Genomic DNA, 16108 nt, shown 5'->3' on the forward strand with positions numbered 1-16108 from the left:
AGCACTTACATTACGGGCACACTTTTGACGTCACTTTTGACGTTTTAGGCAAACCGGATTAATGGACCGATCCAGTAAACCCATAGAGTTATATTATAAAAACTAGAGCGCGCATTCACTATACCGCACGCACAATGCAGACGTGCCAACCTGTACACCTCACCGCCATTTTGTAAGTGGGCAAAAAATACTCGGATGTGCACACTTCAGGATTGACTGCAATGCGTATCTTGTTGTTTTACTGTTGGTTCCACTTATAAATCCCCCCCCCCCGACGATGCCTTGTTTTACCGTGCTGTTTTGCCTAACGTTATGTGTTGTGCGCATGTGCTTTGCCCACTTACAAAATGTCCTTGCCAGCACGGGGTCACGTGATGAGTGCGCTCTCTCTATGAGTAAACCCCGCCCACTGCGCACTGGGCAAATTAACACGTGCTCCTACCAATGCCACACTGCATTTTCCTGCCGCGCGCATCATACGCGCGTGACTTTTGTGCGAGCACGTCGGACATATAAGTCAGGGCTGTGATTGGTCAGAACACCATGGGGCGGTGCTTACTGGATCAGTCAATCATAGTCCACCCACACACCGTATACCTTTATTAGGAAAAAACTCCGTTTATTTCGTTGCATTCCCGAAGATCATTATCGTACACCACCATACATTTATCGTGAATTTCATGTCGCGGAAAAAAAAAGATGTTGTAGAACTTCAACTAGTGTCTAGAAAAAAATTGCGATCATCGACAGCGTCGTGAAATAAATTATTTAGTACGTCTTAGTTGTCCCTAGTTCGGGCCCAGGGGCAGCGAAACCGGGGTGGCACTCCCCCCCCCCCTTAGATTTTCCCAAGTGCCCCTCCTGCAGACATAAATGTGCCCCCCTTGAGCATAAAATGTGCCGGCCCCCTCGAGATATATAAAAACAAAACTGGCTCTAAAATCTAGGATAATTTGTTTTCCCAAAATGGTATAGCCTGAGAGTTCTGATATAAGCGGGGAATATGAAAACCCGAGCCCTAAAACCTCTACAATGGGCCTTGAAAATGGGCACATTATAGATTTCAACCGGAAATACGTCAAGCACCAAGCATTGGAATTTTCAAGTCAGAATTTCTGTCTCTTAACATAGATGACATCATCAGGGGCCCACTTTGTTGGGGAATGGATAGGTCGATACACAATTTGGCTGAGGACTGTGTTTACCGTGACTGTTTATTCAACAACAATATTTTAATAATACACATTGATTGATTGAACTGGTTACAGTGAACTGAAACAAAGATGAATGGGTGAACTGACATAGACTAGAATAGAAATGGAACAGAATTGGAATGGAAACAGAATGAAACAGAATGAGATACTTCTGGTGGAGCAGCACTTATATACTGGTGGAAACAGGAAGTCTTGAGAATAAGAAATACTTAAGAATGGGGAAACTTAGTCTTATCGTGGTTTCCTTGAGTCTCAGAAAAATGACTAGGAATGAGTAAGTTCCTTAAAACAATGATCTTGAAAGTAACTTGATTTAGTGACCAAAGACTTGTGTGTGGGCAGTGAAGGTCATTTGCTCTGTATAAAAGTATAGGGACTACATATTGCATAGAATCCCGGGACATACCGTTATTTCGTTTTACCGTTTTGGATTTTCTCAAAAACAAAACAGTAAACGAACCATTGACCGTTTTGTCGTTTTACAGTTTTATAAAACGACAAACGGTACCAGCCCAGCCCCCCCCCCCCATTTAATTTTACGGAGGCCAAGTGTCCGGTGAAAAAAAACATGTCGACATCAAGTTCAGCACGGATGTGCCCCCCCCCCCAAAAAAAAGCTGGATGCGCTGCTACACCAACGGAAGATGCCTTGTATTGAGCAAGTGCCCCGGTGATGCGACTGTAACCGTTCAGTCCAAAAATTCAACCCCCAAAAGTGGGTGCAGTACATTTTGTTTTCGTCCTTCACAAATTTATTTAAACAGGCAATTGTTTTCAACTCAAGTTGATCAGTATGAAACTGTGCCACCCCTCTAAGTAAGTCTCGTGACCAAAATGTAATCGCCCATTGGGATTACGTCATTAGCATTCTATCGGACTCTCATTTCTAACCCAGGCTTGTGCTGAATGCACATTATGCAAATAACGTGTTTAGAAGATTTCCACTCATACTCCAGCCCTATTGTTACATTCATGCCTCGCTGATCACCATGGTACAGCGACCTAGCGTGCACGGGCTGTTGTTTCGGTGCTGGGCTAGGCCTTCATTACTGTCGTTGTGCTCCTCACGCTCACTGCATGCATGCAACTCATTACACTGTTCAAAATTATCATTTTGGCTGTGTATAAAATTGTTATTCTAATTGAACGTGCACATTGTGTCCAATTTATATTATATTAACAAAGACATCGTTACCATTTACTCCAAGATCAACACCAAAAGGGGCAATGTCTTCAAGAGCCGGAAAGAGGTACGTTACATGTCTCTGATTAATGTACATGATTGCGTATAGCGTGTATAAGCTCTGGTAAAAGTAGAGAGTTTTGTCACCTGAAACAGAGAACTCCTTAAATTTCATTGGATGTTAAAAAAAGTTTACATGGAAGATAAATTACAGCAGAATTCAGGTTGAACGAAAATGATTATTTTATTCAATAATAATGCAATGCCAATAGGAATTTATCACGTGCAGTGACATTGTGTTCGCACGTGTGTTAATTTGCACATAGGAATTTATAAAATACGTGCATTGACATTGTGTTCGCACGTGAGTTAATTTGCGTAGGAATTATAAGTGCATTGACATTGCGTTCGCACGTGGAACAGTTGAAGGGTAGCATTCCAGTGGAAGTTTTTTTTTTCAAATTGTTGTCCCTGAATAATTAAACTCTCTAATTTTCACCAGTATTTTCAATGATAAACCTGTGACAGTGTCTCCTTCATTGTCACATTGACTTGCAGGTCTTATGTGACTCCCTTTTTGGAGAAGGTTAAAAGACGTTTTCCACCTCAGTCTCAGAAACTAAAAAATAAATTGAAACCATATAAAACCTAATCAACATTCTGGGCAAAACGTTGGTGCAAGTGATGCAAACAATTAGGGTTTTTGTAGGTCAAGTTGGGAGGAGTGCAGACGCTGCAGGCGTGCATTATGCAGCATCCGCAAAGCAAAGCAGCTGCTGGATCTGTAGGAGTGTTAGGATAATGTTATATGCATTTAAATTCGGCGAAATGTTCTCATACGCGTTTAGAAACATCCGCACCGCGTTCTATCGCTTTTCTGTTCCACAATAGGGCATATTCATGCGTAATGTTCGGCAAACTCGTGTTTGTTTTTAGAGCGGAGACGGTTTGGTACGAAGACCGTGAAGGGACATGGGAGTTATTTAGTTTTTTTTCATAATACAATTACGTATGTGTTATTGTCACGTACGTACGTAACTCACGCACGTACTTGAATATTATCACGTACGTAGGTAATATTATCACGTAGGGCCCACGTGATAATTATTACGTACGTAGGGCCCACGTGATAAATATTAAGTACGTATACACAACGTATACTCGTTTAAGGATACACGTATTATCACTTACCTATGCAATACATGTACGTACATAATATGTACTTATTTATCAGGTATGTACGCCAAAATAATACTAATATTGCGTTAGTACGTAATATTATGTTATCACGTACGTATGTGATAAATTAAATGTATCACGTACGTACGTTGTGATTGTCATATGTATAGTAGTAGGCCCTAAATAAGAACAATATGTTCATCTCCTCTTGGTCTTCGTACCCACGTACCCGCATATCTGCATATCCGCGAACCTGCGTAATCGCGCGATTTCGTGTACCATACTTCGGAGTGATAAAATCTAGGGAACTGTTTAGCAAAGTGCAATGAACAGTGTTAGGGAAAATGAAGCAAACGAAAATTAGGGAGCAAGCAAAGCCCGCTGCGAGCATGCGCACATTGAGCCTGCAGGCAGTGCAATGGGGAGTTTTAGAAGTTTTCTACAAAAAAGAAAAGAAAGTATAACACTAACTTAATGCAAACGAAAATCAGTCTAATTAATAACACTGTCCCCTAAACTTGAAAGTACTGGTGTAGTTTATTTTATTTTATCTATTAAGAAACTTCACTCGCAAATTTAAAGTCGATTTTGTAATTGATTGATAGTCATTTTGTGATGTTCTATCGATCAACTGGAATGCTGCCCTCTATACGGACATGGGCTGGTACTTTGCTCAACTCAAAACAATAATTAAACAAAGTTAGTAAAACAACTACAGAAAGTGGCAATGCCTGGTGCGTTGTCCACCAACGACGATATAATTTCTTTATGACTGTCTAAAATGTTTAAGAGCAAACAAGATTCATAAATTCTAGGCCATCGGCAATTGACAATGACCATGCCTGGTGCAGTGTCACTTGTAAGGGATACCCTCTTCGGTGCACATTAGTAGCGCCAAATTCCAAGAGGCCCCTTCCTTAAGAAGAACTTGAACATTAAAACTTAAACCATTTAACAAAAACACGGAAGGACGTTACTACTTAAATAGCCATACAGAGAAAACTGTTGGTTAATAATTAACGCTAATTCCTAAATGAGCTCTCTGTTAAGGTGACATACACGCTCTTATAGTAACACTAAAAGGTCAAAAAATCTGGGATTAACAGCGTCTGTAAAAGCGCCGCATTGTCTATACTTCGCTAGTCTGTGAGCAGTGAGGGCACAGTTGACAGTTGACCATATTTTAATGATCGTAGTAAAATCCAAAGTCATAACTTTGGTTGATTATACTTTGCATAAATTTATATAAAAGACATTTTTATTCTGTGAAGAGCTTTTAAGCTCGGTTGATTATTAAGTATTTAAAGATAAACTTTTCTGTGAGTTAAAAAAATGCTTACAGAGAGAATGACTTTTGGGAGAAAAAACTCAAAAGTAGATTGTATTTTGTTTCATTGTAAATGTTGCATGTTTGATTTTTTGCCTTAGTGTGCATTGCTCTCTGTGTGGTGTGATTATTTTTAATGGTATCCGTCTGTTGTCTCTGACAATAGACAAAATTAAATGTTTTTATTTTTTTTTACCTTTTTACTGCAATACCTACCCGGATATTTACTTGACTACGCGTATGACGAAAACTGAAAACAAAATTCAAATCGGTCCAAAATAAATTGTAGCGAACACCAAATCGTAAGCGAATTTTTTTCCGAAAAAAAATCACTCCGCTTTCTACGTGTAGGCCTACACGCTAGGAAAATGATGAAAATAACGCGAGGAAAACATCACAGCGTTAGTGAGAGTAAAAATACCCGAAATCAGTATTATTTGTCTTGCCACAAAGTAAACAAAATGTGTTATGGAAATTACAAATAAAAATTACGAAAATAACAAAGTAAACAAAATGTGTTATGGAAATTACAAATAAAAATTACGAAAATAACGGCATAGAAATTAATCATCTTCAACGAGAGAAGTAAATACATGTACATGTACTTGCAAATTGGTGCTAATTTCTAAACTTCGATGCCTTTCAAAATTTGGCCACAGAAAAAATACCGGTTCTACATTGCCTCAAAAAGTCGGAAAGCGAATTTTGGCAAACGGTGGGAAAATGACGGCAGCAAAAGAAAATGAAATTGACGAAATTACGAGAAAAAAAATCACACCATAATGAACAAAATATCTGTTTAAGAAAATGACTGAATTTCAGTTATATACAGCGGCATTTCGAAAATATCAAAATTGTTGGCATTGTCGAGAAGTACCTTCAAAAAGACCTAATTGCGCCCCCCCCCCCTCAAAAAGTACATTGTGAAAGGTACAACTTATTGGCAACCTGCCATTATCGGCGTCGGCACATGTTCGTGTGCATTATGACAAAAAAAGATCATGTCTGTTTTTAAAAGTAAATAGTGGAAACATGGGTAGAATCGTTTAGTTTTTATTTGGTAACAGTGGCCTTATTACAGGTAGGCTTAGACATAATGCTTTGGAATGTTTCCCTTCAGTAACAAATGGGCTAGGCCCAGTGTTTTCGTAACCCTGTTCACTTAGGAAAGAGTTGCAGCTTTCATCAAAGAAACTGATGATCTAAAAGTTGAGACTGCATGGATGAGCTAGGCTGCTTTGTCTGGACGAAAATCAACCCTCCGAGGCTTCAACAGCCTCATCACACAGAAAGTCGAGGAACCGGAAGCAGGGAGGAGGACCGACAGATGAACGGATGACCTGCTTGCTGGGCTTCCCATTATTGATTCTTGAGGTTAGTTTACATGATGGCCTCCTCTTCGCGGAATCAATCAAGTCACAGAACTCATCAAAATGGGCGATCTGACTCTGTTATAATGTTCTTCCTCAAACAACGAGTTCTGGTAGTGGGCTTTGCTTTGTGGGGTTAATTCAATGTTTTCTTTCCCCTTTCTAGTCCTGGCACTAATACTGCTCAATAATTCAAATGTTTTCTTTAGTATCCTTTCAGAAAAATGAGGACCACTGACCGATGAGGGAATTGCTTTACTGAGATTGATGAGCCTACCTCAATACATCGTCAGGGCTCCAACAGCCTTATCACACAGAAACTCGAGGAACCGGAAGCGGGGAGGAGGACCGACAGATGAACGGATGACCTGCTTGCTGGGCTTCCCATTACTGACTATCAGGTTTGTGTACATGTAGCCTACTTCAACAGAAACAATCAAGAACTAATCAAAATGGGCGATCTGGAGCTCTTCTATATGTTCTTCCACAAACAACGAGTTCTGGTAGCGGGGCTTTGCTTTGTGGGGTTATTCAATGTTGTCTTTCCCCTTTCTAGCCCTGGCACAATTACAGCTCAATAAATCAAATGTTTTCTTTCGTCATTGAATCCTTTCAGAAAAATGAGGACCACTGACTGATGAGGGAATTGCTCTACTTGGATTGATGAGCCTGCCTCAAGACATCGCCAGGGCTCCAACAGCTTCACCAAACAGAAACCCGAGGAACCGGAAGCAGGGAGGAGGACCGACAGATGAACGGATGACCTGCTTGCCGGGCTTCCTATTCCTGATTATTAGGTTAGTTTACATGTAGGTCTCCTCTTAACAGGAACAATCAAGTCACAGAACTAATTTAAATGGGCGATCTGACTCTGTTATTATGTCCGTCCACAAACGAGTTCTGGTAGCAGGGCTTTGCTTTGTGGGGTTAATTCAATGTTTTCTTTCCCCTTTCGAGCCGTGGCACGAATACAGCTCAATAAATCAAATGTTTTCTTTCGTCATTGAATCCTTTCAGAAAAATGAGGACCACTGACTGATGAGGGAATTGCTCTACTGGGATTGATGAGCCTGCCTCAAGACATCGCCAGGGCTCCAACAGCTTCACCAAACAGAAACCCGAGGAACCGGAAGCAGGGAGGAGGACCGACAGATGAACGGATGACCTGCTTGCTGGGCTTCCCATTCCTGATTATTAGGTTTGTGTACATGTAGCCTACTTAAACAGAAACAATCAAGAACTAATCAAAATGGGCGATCTGACTCTGTTATTATGTCCGTCCACAAACGAGTTTTGGTCGCAGGGCTTTGCTTTGTGGGGTTAATTCAATGTTTTCTTTCTCCTTTCTAGTCCTGGCACAATTACAGCTCAATTAATCAAATGTTTTCTTTCCTCATTGAATCCTTTCAGAAAAATAAGGACCACTGACTGATGAGGGAATTGCTCTACTGGGATTGATGAGCCTGCCTCAAGACATCGCCAGGGCTCCAACAGCTTCACCAAACAGAAACCCGAGGAACCGGAAGCAGGGAGGAGGACCGACAGATGAACGGATGACCTGCTTGCTGGGCTTCCCATTCCTGATTATTAGGTTAGTTTACATGTAGGCCTCCTCTTAACAGGAACAATCAAGTCACAGAACTAATTTAAATGGGCGATCTGACTCTGTTATTATATCCGTCCACAAACGAGTTCTGGTGGCAGGGCTTTGCTTTGTGGGGTTAATTCAATGTTTTCTTTCCACTTTCGAGCCGTGGCACGAATACAGCTCAATAATTCAAATGTTTTCTTTCGTATCCTTTCAGAAAAATAAGGACCACTTACTGATGAGGGAATTGCTTTACTGAGATTGATGAGCCTACCTCAAGACATCGTCAGGGCTCCAACAGCCTTATCACACAGAAACTCGAGGAACCGGAAGCGGGGAGGAGGACCGACAGATGAACGGATGACCTGCTTGCTGGGCTTCCCATTACTGACTATCAGGTTTGTGTACATGTAGCCTACTTAAACAGAAACAATCAAGAACTAATCAAAATGGGCGATCTGGCGCTCTTCTATATGTTCTTCCACAAACAACGAGTTCTGGTAGCGGGGCTTTGCTTTGTGGGGTTATTCAATGTTGTCTTTCCCCTTTCTAGCCTTGGCACAATTACAGCTCAATAAATCAAATGTTTTCTTTCCTCATTGAATCCTTTCAGAAAAATGAGGACCACTGACTGATGAGGGAATTGCTCTACTGGGATTGATGAGCCTGCCTCAAGACATCGCCAGGGCTCCAACAGCCTCATCAAACAGAAACATGAGGAACCGGAAGCAGGGAGGAGGACCGACAGATGAACGGATGACCTACTTGCTGGGCTTCCCATTCCTGATTATTAGGTTAGTTTACATGTAGGCCTCCTCTTAACAGGAACAATCAAGTCACAGAACTAATTTAAATTGGCGATCTGACTCTGTTATTATATCCGTCCACAAACGAGTTCTGGTGGCAGGGCTTTGCTTTGTGGGGTTAATTCAATGTTTTCTTTCCACTTTCGAGCCGTGGCACGAATACAGCTCAATAATTCAAATGTTTTCTTTCGTCATTGAATCTTTTCAGAAAAAATGAGGACCACTGACTGATGAGGGAATTGCTCTACTGGGATTGATGAACCTGACTCAAGACATCGCCAGGGCTTCAACAGCCTCATCAAACAGAAACATGAGGAACCGGAAGCAGGGAGAAGGACCGACAGATGAACGGATGACCTGCTTGCCGGGCTTCCCATTCCTGATTATTAGGTTAGTTTACATGTAGGTCTCCTCTTAACAGGAACAATCAAGTCACAGAACTAATTTAAATGGGCGATCTGACTCTGTTACTATGTCTGTCCACAAACGAGTTTTGGTCGCAGGGCTTTGCTTTGTGGGGTTAATTCAATGTTTTCTTTCCACTTTCGAGCCGTGGCACGAATACAGCTCAATAATTCAAATGTTTTCTTTCGTCATTGAATCCTTTCAGAAAAATGAGGACCACTGATTGATGAGGGAATTGCTCTACTGGGATTGATGAACCTGCCTCAAGACATCGCCAGGGCTCCAACAGCTTCACCAAACAGAAACATAAGGAACCGGAAGCAGGGAGGAGGACCGACAGATGACCTGCTTGCTGGGCCACCCATTACTGATTCTTGAGGTTAGTTTACATGTTGGCCTCCTCTTCGCGGAATCAATCAAGTCACAGAACTCATCAAAATGGGCGATCTGACTCTGTTATAATGTTTTTCCTCAAACAACGAGTTCTGGTAGCGGGCTTTGCTTTGTGGGGTTAATTCAATGTTTTCTTTCCCCTTTCTAGCCCTGGCACGAATACAGCTCAATAATTCAAATGTTTTCTTTCGTATCCTTTCAGAAAAATGAGGACCACTGACTGATGAGGGAATTGCTTTACTGAGATTGATGAGCCTACCTCAATACATCGTCAGGGCTCCAACAGCCTTATCACACAGAAACTTGAGGAACCGGAAGCGGGGAGGAGGACCGACAGATGAACGGATGACCTGCTTGCTGGGCTTCCCATTACTGACTATCAGGTTTGTGTACATGTAGCCTACTTAAACAGAAATAATCAAGAACCAATCAAAATGGGCGATCTGGCGCTCTTCTATATGTTCTTCCACAAAAAACGAGTTCTGATAGCGGGGCTTTGCTTTGTGGGGTTATTCAATGTTGTCTTTCCCCTTTCTAGCCCTGGCACAATTACAGCTCAATAAATCAAATGTTTTCTTTCGTCATTGAATCCTTTCAGAAAAATGAGGACCACTGACTGATGAGGGAATTGCTCTACTGGGATTGATGAGCCTGCCTCAAGACATCGCCAGGGCTCCAACAGCCTTATCAAACAGAAACACGAGGAACCGGAAGCAGGGAGGAGGACCGACAGATGAACGGATGACCTGCTTGCCGGGCTTCCCATTCCTGATTATTAGGTTAGTTTACATGTAGGTCTCCTCTTAACAGGAACAATCAAGTCACAGAACTAATTTAAATGGGCGATCTGACTCTGTTATTATGTCCGTCCACAAACGAGTTTTGGTCGCAGGGCTTTGCTTTGTGGGGTTAATTCAATGTTTTCTTTCCCCTTTCGAGCCGTGGCACGAATACAGCTCAATAATTCAAATGTTTTCTTTCGTATCCTTTCAGAAAAATGAGGACCACTGACTGATGAGGGAATTGCTTTGCTGAGATTGATGAGCCTACCTCAAGACATCGTCAGGGCTCCAACAGCCTTATCACACAGAAACTCGAGGAACCGGAAGCGGGGAGGAGGACCGACAGATGAACGGATGACCTGCTTGCTGGGCTTCCCATTACTGACTATCAGGTTTGTGTACATGAAGCCTACTTAAACAGAAACAATCAAGAACTAATCAAAATGGGCGATCTGGCGCTCTTCTATATGCTCTTCCACAAACAATGAGTTCTGGTAGCGGGGCTTTGCTTTGTGGGGTTATTCAATGTTGTCTTTCCACTTTCTAGCCCTGGCCCAATTACAGCTCAATAAATCAAACGTTTTCTTTCCTCATTGAATCCTTTCAGAAAAATGAGGACCACTGACTGATGAGGGAATTGCTCTACTGGGATTGATGAGCCTGCCTCAAGACATCGCCAGGGCTCCAACAGCTTCACCAAACAGAAACATGAGGAACCGGAAGCAGGGAGGAGGACCAACAGATGAACGGATGACCTGCTTGCCAGGCTTCCCATTCCTGATTATTAGGTTAGTTTACATGTAGGTCTCCTCTTAACAGGAACAATCAAGTCACAGAACTTATTTAAATGGGCGATCTGACTCTGTTATTATGTCCGTCCACAAACGAGTTCTGGTAGCAGGGCTTTGCTTTGTGGGGTTAATTCAATGTTTTCTTTCCACTTTCGAGCCGTGGCACGAATACAGCTCAATAATTCAAATGTTTTCTTTTGTCATTGAATCCTTTTAGAAAAATGAGGACCACTGACTGATGAGGGAATTGCTCTACTGGGATTGATGAACCTGCCTCAAGACATCGCCAGGGCTCTAACAGCTTCACCAAACAGAAACATGAGGAACCGGAAGCAGGGAGGAGGACCGACAGATGAACGGATGACCTACTTGCTGGGCTTCCCATTCCTGATTATTAGGTTAGTTTACATGTAGGTCTCCTCTTAACAGGAACAATCAAGTCACAGAACTTATTTAAATGGGCGATCGGACTCTGTTATTATGTCCGTCCACAAACGAATTTTGGTCGCAGGGCTTTGTTTTGTGGGGTTAATTCAATGTTTTCTTTCCACTTTCGAGCCGTGGCACGAATACAGCTCAATAATTCAAATGTTTTCTTTCGTCATTGAATCCTTTCAGAAAAATGAGGACCACTGACTGATGAGGGAATTGCTCTACTGGGATTGATGAACCTACCTCAAGACATCGTCTTAACAGGAACAATCAAGTCACAGAACTAATTTAAATGGGCGATCTGACTCTGTTATTATGTCCGTCCACAAACGAGTTCTGGTAGCAGGGCTTTGCTTTGTGGTGTTAATTCAATGTTTTCTTTCCCCTTTTGAGCCGTGGCACGAATACAGCTCTATAATTCAAATGTTTCCTTTCGTTATTTGAATCCTTTCAGCAAAGTGAGGACCACTGACTGATGAGGGAATTGCTCTTCTGAGATGAGGATGAGCCTGCCTCAAGACATCGTCAGGGCTCCAACAGCCTCATTAAACAGAAACCCGAGGAACCGAAAGCAGGGAGGAGGACCGACAGATGAACAGATGTCTTGCTTGCTGGGCTTCCCATTACTAATTCTTGAGGTTAGTTTGTAGTTACATGTACCTAAAGAATAAGCAGAAACAAGTAATCAAAATGGGTGATTTGGCGCTCTTCTATGTTCTCCCACAAATAAAGAGTGCTGGTAGTGGGGCACTGCTTTGTGGGGTTAATTCGAACATTTCTCTCCCCCCCTCTTGCTCTGTTACTTGTTAAATTTACTGAAATACCTATACCTGAATATATGACAACGAATATAACGAAAATTGAAGCAATAAAGTCAAATGTGTGTAAAAAATAACATTGCAGTGAAAATCAAATCATGAGCGGATTTTCTTCTCACAGAAATGCTTCACCGTTTCCAACAAGTGGCTGAGAAAATGATGAAATTTGCGCAGAAAATAACTGAAATCTGTGTTGTTTTTACCTTTACTGCGATACCTACCCGAAATATTGGACTAAACGCGTGTGACGAAACGTGGAAACAAAAATCAAATCGGTCCAAATTAAATTACAACGAAAATCACATAGTACGTAGAGTTTCTTCTCGCAGCACGGCACTCTGTTTCTACAGGTAGCTACAGGAAAATTACGAAAATTACACCGAAAATCAACGCGGCATATAAGTGAAGTGACGAAACATAGTTTACACGGCTAAAAAATCGCAGCGTTAGTGAGAGAAATAATACTTGATATCAGTGTTATTTTTCTTACCTACAAAGTAAAAAAAAATCGATTGCGGAAGAACGAAATTAAAGAGAAGAAAATTACGGTAAAAAGATTAACAGCGGCAGCGAAGGAAATAAATATTTGAAAATCATGCCATGCAAAAATTTGCTAAGGAAAAATGACCGAAATAATGGCAACAAAAAAATTTCAAATTATAATCGGCAGCCACTTCCGGTACGGTACTACACTGCTTAAAAAAGTTGGAAAGCGAATTTTGGTAAACGGTGGGGAAAATGACGGCAGAAAAAAAGGTAAAAAAAATACGGAAATTAAGGAAAAACTCCATTATATCGATGTAAAGAAAATGACTGAATTTCAATTAAAGCAGCATGTTAAAGTCATTCCCCCAAGTTCTAGGCCTACACCACATCTTTAAGTATTATTCGTCAGCGAAAATAACTGCAATTTGTGACATTGTCAAGAAGTTTGCCTTCAAAAAGGCCAGAAATAGCCATGTTATACATGTGAAAGGGTACAACTTAAGTGTAATCAACAAAGCGATAGGGAAAATGGCTGTATAAGACATGCGACATTATTTACTATCGCATGCGACATTTCTTTGTGTATTTGTAAAGGTTTAAACTTAATCTACATCATTTATGTGAGTCCGATTTGGAAAGATAGGCAGGGATACATGTTTTCATCAAGTATATATTTCTCCTTTGAGTTACTTATTTGGTTGTCTTACTTTGACCTTTTGATAACGTATAAGGCCGACAGTGCTGTTTTATTGAAGGGGAGAACACGAAAACCATAACGGAAAAAAGCGTTGCAGTAGTTAAAGAGATCGGTCTAATATAGACTTTCACGATCAAATCTTTGTGGGCTACGAGTATACCGTACTTAACGTAAATTTCAAAAGAAAGAATTTCAAGATATGCGACAGGTTTAGAGTAACATAGAAAACTACTATTTCCTTGTTGATTTTAGCCTACGTGTAACCATCCTTCCGTATAGTACTATGTTCAATGTAAGTCCGATTTGGAAGGGATTGGCAAGGATTAAGATGGCATTTTGTCATCTTAATGTCACGTGAATTTCTTTTAATGGTTGTTTATAGTGTGCGAGTTATATGCAGTTTCCAAAGCAACCTGCCATTATCGGCGTCGGCACATTATGACAAAGTAATCGTGTCTGTTTTAAAAAGGAAATAATGGAAACATGGGTAGAATCGTTTGGTTTCCATCGGGTCCTACCCATGACCTGGTTATAGGTAGGCTTAGACATAATTATTGGCTACATTTGCAATGTTTCACTTCAGTAGCAAATGGGCTAGGCCCAGTGTTTTCGTACCCCTGTCCACTTAGGAAGGAGTTGCAGCTTTCATCAAAGAAACTGATGATCTAAAAGTTGAGACAGACTGGATGAGCTAGGCTGCTTTGTCTGGACGAAAATGAACCCTACAAGGCTCCAACAGCCTCATCACACAGAAACTCGAGGAGCTGGAAGCAGGAAAGAGGACCGACAGATGAACGGATGACCTGCTTGCTGGGCTTCCCATTACTGATTCTTGAAGTTAGTTTACATGTATGCTTCCTCTTAGTCACAGAACTCAAAATTGGTGATTGGCGCTTTTCTGTGTTCTTCCACAACGAGTGCTGGTATAGCGTTGTGTTGCTTTGGGGGGTAAATATCGAAGTTTTCTTTCTCCTTGCACATATTTCTTAATAATATTTCAGATTCTTTTTTATTCTTTTTCTTCGTCATTTGAATCCTTGTAGAGAAATGAGGACCACTGACTGATGAGGGAATTGTCTTACTGAGATGAGGATGAGCCTGCCTCAAGCCATCGTAAGCTGGGAGGACCGACGATGGACTGATACTGCCTACTGGCCTGGCCATTACTGATTCTTGAGGTGTGTTTACTTTGAAAACGAAAAGAGACCAGGGTATGAGGATTATAATTTGTTATTCCTCTGATTGTAGTTTGTCCCTCCTACAAAATCCACAGTGCTTGATTTCCTATTATGTATTTTTTTTAAATTTGCTTGCTTATTTTGTCATGTTTAGGACATGAGGACCACCAAGCTTGGACGAGACTGGACAATGACGAAGCTGCTCTACTGGACAAGGATGCCTTCATCAGAAACTTGAGTTAAAAAAACTAGCTTGCACAATATGAAATGATAAATCAGACTGCATAATGCAACGACATTAATGTTATACACTAAGTCAATAACACTAAAATAAAATGAAAAGTAATTTGGTTTCATTAAATTATTTATGCCTCTAAAATAATCTTAAACCGGATACTGCATCAGACAGTTAACATTGGACAATAATGGAAACTTGCTGACAAATTATTGTAAGGATAATGATTTGTCACTGGCTTTTTAGCAGTGACATGTCTGGTAGAAGGGATGTTCCTTGATCTGTCCTGGGTCATCCAACATTATTGCATCAATAAGTTAATAATTTCATACTCCTTACCTTTAATACATTCAATTGGATCTTCTCGGTAAATTATAAACGAGGTCTCGCCTCAGGCTTTCTATTTGCTTTTTGTTCAGTTGACAATGGAGAACTTTGCTCTATAAATTTAATTTGATATTGAAAGTGCACTTTTAAGAAAACCAATTTAAATCATAAGAGTTTTAAAAGATTTCAAAAAGGATATAATTTATTGTTTAAAAACTGAAGAAATGTAACAAACTTTATTTAAATTTAACGTCTTTAACAAGACGTCGGTTTACCTTAAACGTGACTTTCTATCCATTGTATATTTATTAGAAAACACAAGAACGTTTAATGTTTAGGCAAATTTAAAGAATAAACTGTTCAGGAACTTCTATCCATCAAAATGCATTGCAACAGGTATAAGTGACACTCAAATTACATTTGTGTTTGTCCTTTTGTAATTTATTTCATTGCACTTTTTCACTTGTTATATTTTTTACTTCATATGCACAATTGTTTTTCTTGGTGGTTTTGCATGTCTTTTCATTTTCTTATTAATAATTAACTAACCCCACAAAAGGATAAACGCAATATATATCGAGTGTTGAACTTGCCTCGCATCAAATATTTTTTTCACATAATCGCTAAATTAGACGAAATATAGTCCTGAAATGTTTCAAAATCATCTAAGATTTTTTTTGGAGGGGGGGGGGGCATTCCCAAGTTTTATCTTCCCTTTTTAAAATGTTATTCACAAAATGGCGAAATACAAAAACCTGGCTTTACCGTGTACAGTCATGTAGTCGTTGCTTATGTAAAAATCATCTATGATATTATAAAGTGATTGTTAATTTCTCAAATTTATTGGCCTTCTGCCCAACTTTTTTTCCTCATTTGGAATCTTTTGTATTTGTTTGT

The 16108-nt window shown here is 40.5% G+C and overlaps 2 long non-coding RNA genes across 4 annotated transcripts; both read left to right on the plus strand.

Moving 5' to 3' along the window:
• The first annotated feature begins 6217 nt into the window (after positions 1 to 6217).
• Positions 6218 to 11961, plus strand: LOC119721900. Of its 2 annotated transcripts, XR_005270341.1 has the most exons (11): positions 6218 to 6277; positions 6494 to 6674; positions 6890 to 7070; positions 7291 to 7471; positions 8876 to 9057; positions 9278 to 9451; positions 9668 to 9848; positions 10855 to 11035; positions 11256 to 11436; positions 11657 to 11744; positions 11925 to 11961. It is a non-coding gene; the product is annotated as an uncharacterized LOC119721900 (long non-coding RNA). The 2 variants fall into 2 exon arrangements; XR_005270342.1 differs by lacking the exons at positions 6218 to 6277; positions 6494 to 6674; positions 6890 to 7070; ... (1 more) ...; positions 8876 to 9057; positions 11925 to 11961 and adding an exon at positions 8241 to 8259 and having other exon boundaries at positions 11657 to 11797.
• Positions 11962 to 12053: 92 nt separating this feature from the next.
• Positions 12054 to 15809, plus strand: LOC119721901. Of its 2 annotated transcripts, XR_005270344.1 has the most exons (4): positions 12054 to 12108; positions 14070 to 14308; positions 14515 to 14649; positions 14804 to 15809. It is a non-coding gene; the product is annotated as an uncharacterized LOC119721901 (long non-coding RNA). The 2 variants fall into 2 exon arrangements; XR_005270343.1 differs by lacking the exon at positions 12054 to 12108 and having other exon boundaries at positions 12217 to 14308.
• The last annotated feature ends 299 nt before the right edge of the window (positions 15810 to 16108 follow it).

The sequence above is a fragment of the Patiria miniata genome, unplaced genomic scaffold (assembly GCF_015706575.1).
Source record: "Patiria miniata isolate m_02_andy unplaced genomic scaffold, ASM1570657v1 HiC_scaffold_14, whole genome shotgun sequence".
In the NCBI taxonomy this organism is placed as follows: Eukaryota; Metazoa; Echinodermata; class Asteroidea; order Valvatida; family Asterinidae; genus Patiria; species Patiria miniata.